Here is a 6,316-nt window from a genome sequence, read left to right as displayed (position 1 = left end):
AAGTTTGCCGTGTAAAGACAGGTGGCTGGCAGGTTAAGGAGCTCATGGGACAAGGCAGAGGAGAGAAGAGGGAGAAAGCATATGGCTGCTATTAATCCACCTTAAATGTAGACAACTAAGGTGAAAATACTGGAGGCAATTTCAGATCTTAGCAGGGCAGAGTCATGCTGCGGAGGTGCTGGTCCCTGTACAATGGCTACAGGGATTTTCCCCCTGCAGTGCAGGGATTTTCAGCGTGCAGCCCACAAACTTCTGAAGGCCATAGCCAACTTCTTAGGGGGCCTGCGAAAGCCAGCTAAGAAAAGCAGACTATTGTGGTTAGGCCTCATTGTCATGGCCCAGAGGGAAAGTTCCGAGGAGATTTGAAATAAAATCAATAAAAGCTGGAAAAATATGGATTTGCTGTGTGGAGGAAAGGGGACTCCAGTCTCCCCACTTGCATCCCCACAGTTCTTTTGTTCCTTGGCTCCAAAGGGTGGATGGCACCACCTCTGGAGTGTTCAGGAGCTGGGAAGAGGGTACTTATTTCCATAAATCCTTTCTTATCTGTTTTGTGTGCCATTATTTGTGTATTTTGTCAAGAACGAGGTGAACCCACTTCCTTTTATGTGACTTGCACAATACAGAAAGGGAACTCAGACTACCATTAATATTGAATTGCTCAAGTTAGGCAACCTGTGTCCATGGGGAAATTGAGAGAAGTAGGAGGATTTCAGAGGCAGAGCCCAAAACTTTGGCCATGGAAGTCCTTGCTTCTCTGAGATTTGGAGGCAGTCCATGACTGGACTATCCAGCTAAGCATTTGGGTACCACTGAAGCTGGATATCCTACAGTCAGACACTCCTTTGAAAATTGCAGCCTTGTATCTAGTAGCTCTTTCCACTGCATGTTATAAAGCACTTTGTTTTGTTGTAGAAGCTTAGGCCATCTGTGGTTTGGAGAGTTTATAAATTCAGTGTTTACATCCTGTACAGCATCAAGCAAGCAGGCAGTCTTCAGTCACTGAATAATGTTTAATGAACAGTTAATGAACAGGAACATAGTTTGAGGATACAGACATGGAGACAGACCTCCCAATGTTTTCTTTAGTGACCTCAGTGATGGAAGAGGGAGCGTGCTTATTAAATCTGTAGATGAGGCAAAGCTGGAACTGAATGCAAGAACACTGGAAGGCAGGATTAAAATTTCAAGTTATCTTGACAAATTGGTGATATGATCCGAATAAAATAAGATGAAACTCATTAAGGACAACTGCAGGGCACTATGCTTTGGCAGGAATAATTTTAACTAGCAAATGCAGGATGAGGGGTAGCAGTTGTGCAGAAAGGGTAGAGAATCCCAAGCTAAGCATGGATTAACAATGATGTGTAGATGTCAAAAAGGCAAATCCTCAGCAGGGCAGAGGTATTGCACAAAAGTATAGGTTATGGGTACCATAGTATGAGATAAATGCAGACCAGCTGGGAAGTCCAGAGGAGAATACCAAACAGGATCAGAAGTATGCAACATAGGACCTACGACTCCTGACGAAGTTGGGATTGTTTTGCTTCTAGAAGGCAAGGAGAAGTGTTAAAACATTTTAAAAAGTGCTTTGAGGAATTAAAAGCTTGTTCAAAGAGAGGAGCAATAGTTTTCTACATCCATAATAGAGAAAGTAAGACATTAAGAGCTGAAATTGCAACAAACCAGACTGAGGTTGGATGTTAAGAAAAGCTAGCAGTACAGAGTGCAAAGCATTGGAATATGTTTTCAGAAGAGCAGGGGGAGTTTGTGTCTTGAGGTCTTTCAGAAGAAGGCAGAAAAATTTGTGCCAACAATAATTTCTGTATATAGATCCTGCCTTCTAGCAGGGAGAAGAAAGAACGACTAGGTAACTTGCTGTCCTTCCTGGCTACTTCTGAATGTTTCTACTCCAGAGGTTTGAGTGCAATAGACCTGGTGCTATTTGTGCCTTGGTTTTATCAGACCTGTGTGAATCCCTGCTTTATTGCATTTTTGGTGAGTCTGATGGATCAAGGTGTGTCCACAAACTCTGTGCTTGTGCAGATCTGTGCTTCAGTGCATGTCCAGGTGGGAGAATTGTTGCCTGACATCAAAGGTGACATAAATTATTCTTCCCAGGACACAATAATGCTCAGAGTATGTGGAATTCCACCAGACGTAGTCATTGTCTTGCTGATCTCGATTCATCACATTCTCCACTTGCTGAACTATGTTTCAATCTGAGTTATTTTATCCAGTATTTTACTTTATAATACCCACAAAAGTGCTTCACTCAGGCAAAAGTCTCATCTAAGGTTAGTGAATTTTGCCAAAGTCATGGCTTCTGGATCATTTTTTCTGCTTCATGCAATATCACTGTCTCTCATGTTTACTGTGTGCTAAACTGTTTGTGTAAGTGTGATGTTTTTTTCAGCTCTATTCCCTTTTGAGTTTAGCTGTGATTGATTTATTTCAAGTAAAATTCAGGAAATTTTCACACAGTAGCTACCTCCTAGCTTAAAAGAAAAAACATCACAGCCCCCTAATATTTTCAGCTTGGCTCAGGTTTGGTTTGACTCCCCAGTACTAGATGTGTTAAAATAACCTTAGTAATATTGTAGTTTAGTTTATAATAGAGATCTTGAACTCTTACTGTTACTAAGCTCATATCCATCTCTTCTAATTTTCCAAGGCTCCTTGGCTGCTTTGTTGTATCACAATGAAATAATCTAGGCATCTTAGGAAGCTAGAAGGGATTTATCCAAATTAGTTTTGGGTTTAGATGTTCTTATCAATGACTTCTTTCTAACTTCAAAAGGACACTTCGTAATTCTAAAGCTCCACAAGGTTATATCAACTGGAACAAAGCTGCTTTTCCTTTGGTCTCTTAGTACCCACATGAAAAGGGCACTCACAAAATCCAAGGGATGGAATCCCCCTGTGCTTCCATGTATTGTGGCTTCCCAGTCTGCACACCGCCTCTCCCACCTTGAACTGAGTTGGTGAGATACATCCAAATAATTTATTTAGTCCTGATTGCCCAGGCAAATCTTTAATTAACATTCTTAAGCACAGGCATAAAAAGTGTAGCTTTACAGTTTGAAATATAGTATGTCTGGTTCATAAGAATAGGACTGTTCAGATTTCAAGGGTTCTCTTCTCAGAGCTAGTCCCTATGATAAATTGAATGAATTATGTTTTTGTTGGCCCTCTTTGTTACCTCCATCACTGTGTTTTCAATTTATCAACATAGTTTTGAGAAATTGTTAGAATATGTTGCACTCGTAAGCACCGTGGGGAGAAAAAATATTCATTTATTACTGCTATTGTGTTTGATTATATTATGCATATCCAAAGGACTAAAATGAAATGTCATCTTTAATTCTCCCGATACAGTAGACAATATCACCCTTTCTTCTCTCTTTCCAAAAACAGCTTGGAAGTTAATTCTTCATTTTCATTTTAAATCAGTCATATGTAGTAGAAGCAAGTGTACATTAGGGACAGGGCAGAAGTAATGGGAGCCTGGAGATCTGAGCTCTATTTCTGGCTCTGCCTTTAGCTCTTTGCAATCTTGAGCAGTCATTTGACCTCTGGTCTCCAGTCTCTCAGTTCATGAAATAGGAAGAATACGAGCTTCCTACAGATGTCTCTAATAATTTGCCAGAATCTTGTCTTGTCTAATCACCTATGTTTAATATCTCCGAGGGTCTTGCAAAGTCAGTGAAGGCTGAAGCAGCAAATTTTGCATACAACCGAAAAGAAAATGCTCTTGGACAGTTAAGACTTGAAGACTGCAAAGAGCTTCTGAAGAGGCTAACCCAAGTCAGGAGAATGGGTCAGAAAGCCAATGGTGCTGTTTCGTGCCATTAAATACTGCTAAACGGTCTATCCCAGCTTGTCAGGAGGGGCAACGTAGTGTGTTTGGGACAAGGAAGCTGAGCCAGGCCCTCAGCACACAGCCTGCAGCTGCCATAAACCGTCCAGCTGAACCCAATTTGGCTGTGCCCACACAGCTGAGGATGATCACGCAGATTAAAGGGCAGGGGAGGTTCAGAGACCTGCCTGGTGTTTTAGGTGTGCTACAGCTTCTGACTGCTTTCCCAGGAGGAGGGTGAATTTGGGGCAGTTTGTAGCCCTACTGAGAGGGGAGATAGAGAGTTAAGCCTCTTTTTTTTGTTACCCTCTCAGCCTGAGCAGAGGTTTCCTAAGGATTGACTCCGAGCAAAATGGCTGAGTGGCTGAACATCTTCGGGTAAGTTGCTAGGGGATGGGTGTATATTTGGGGGTGGGAGATGAGAAGGGTAGAAGTTCCCCTTGCCTGAGGGTGAGGGGACACTGAAGGGAAGGGGGCTCATGCTGACCTGGGCCAAGGCTGGGGACAGAGGGCCACATTACGTCCCAGTTCCAGGCACTGAGGCATTTTTGTAAATAAATACCAGCTGTTTCTGAGTGGGCTTGGCAGCTCAGTGCTGTTGGACCAGACCTTTTGAGCTCCCTTTGAGCCCAGAGAGTGTTGATCCATTGCCTGCTCCAGCCATGGGTCTGGGACACCCTGAGGGCAGCTGTGGGGCAGCCCCAGGGAGGCTGTGCTGAGCTTTGGTGCGGAGCACACCCCTGCCTCCTTGTGTAATTTGCTCCAGTGATTAATGACAACGGCTGTTTAAAAACCTGGTGCCTCATTTGCAGTCTAAACTTGTCTGGTTACAGGCTCCAGCCAGGGGCTATTTATCTCTGTGTGCAGGCTCTGGAGGTGGGCACCGGGTGGGGGAAGGGGTAGGTGCTCACCACCGGGTGGGGGACGAACCCGGCCGTTTTCCCAGTATCTTGTAGGAATCCTTTTCCGGCTGCAGAATCTTGCAGGCATCATGTTGCTCCTTAGAGGAAGAGTTCTCTGCCTTTGCAGGGTCCCACAGGGAAGCCCAGGCTCCAAGGATACCCAGCAAGATTTGCTTTTGGTGGTGAATTGGGGCTGTCTTTGGCTGCACAAACAGCGAAGGTGCAGAGGGAGTACTGTGAGTTTGCAGGATCTGAGGGGTAAAAGCTTAGAAACACAATCGTGTCATCTTATCTTATCCTCTTAAAAATGGCATCCTGCCTTGTGGTGGTTGGTTGAGTTGCTTGCTGAGTCAGTGAGTTGCAACAGCCCAGGTTCCTCCAGAGCTGGGAAGTGGACACTGAAAGGTCAGCAAATGGGGTCTGTGACACTGTCACCAAATGGGGGATGTACAAAGGCTTTAAACTCAAATTCAGCTGCTGCAGAGAAAGGGACTCTTGCTGCTGGCTTTGTTCTTGGGGTACTGCCTTTGCAGAGCACCCCCATCCTTCCATGACTGCAAAAACATTCCCCTGTCTCTGACTGGGGTTCACTGTGCAATTCTACACACTCAGGGCCACCCTGGGTGCTTGTGTGTGATGCCAAAATGAGCAGGATGCACATTCTGAAGCAGGGATTACTTTTTTGACTGGTTACCTTGTGAATGGAGCATCTTTACAATTATTTTTTTCCCTACTTTATCTATGTAGCTTCTAGAGTGCAAACGTGGCAGCGGGCACCAGCTTTTTGGGTGTTTGGGGTGCGGTTGGTTCCCCTGGAACTGGCTCTTGGTTGATCGGGCGGATGCAGGGCCTGGTGATGTTTCACGTTTGGGGACTGGGGCTGGGGCACCCCGGGTGTGCTCAGAGCCGCCTGCTGATGGGGGGTAGCTGGACCCCAAGCTGCTGTTGAGCTGGGACTTCCCGGGGCGATGCTGCCAGCTGTGCCCGGGTGCCAGCGTGCTGCCCCGGTGGGTTTCGTGCCCGTGCGGGGCCGTGGCTCGCCTCCCCCGGCCCGGCCCAGTGCCCCGGGGTGCCCGGCCGCCTTCACCGACGGGAGAGCCCCCTCGCAGCGGGGTCTGCTGCGAGGCCTGGCAAGGGTTAACGCCGAAACCCCACGCCCCCTTTGACGGAGTCGGACCAACCTCGCCAAATTTGAAAAGGCATCCGGGGCTGAGTGTGCGCCCTGGGCGCAAAGAGCCGCGCTGGCCCCGGACCCCCTGCGCGGGCAGTAGCCGCCGCCGCCGGGGCTCGGCTTACCGAGGGACGGGGCTTCCCTTCGGGAGCCGGAGCGGAGGGTCCCTGTGTCCCGGGCACCCCTGCCCCGTGCTCCCCGGTCCCAGGGGTATCTCCGCGCCGTGGGATCCCGCCGTGACCCCGGCCGGGGAAGGCACGGTGGGGCCCCGCGCCTGCCGCGCCGTGTAAGAGGAGAGAGAAAAAAAAAAAAAAAAAAAAAAAGGGGGGGGGGGGGAAAAACCCCGTTTTTTGAAAAAATGGCGGGCCTCTTTTTTTTCTGCGG

This window comes from Calidris pugnax, unplaced genomic scaffold (genome assembly GCF_001431845.1).
Source record: "Calidris pugnax isolate Ruff unplaced genomic scaffold, ASM143184v1 scaffold133, whole genome shotgun sequence".
NCBI classification, from domain to species: domain Eukaryota; kingdom Metazoa; phylum Chordata; class Aves; order Charadriiformes; family Scolopacidae; genus Calidris; species Calidris pugnax.
This window is presented reverse-complemented; position numbering follows the sequence as displayed.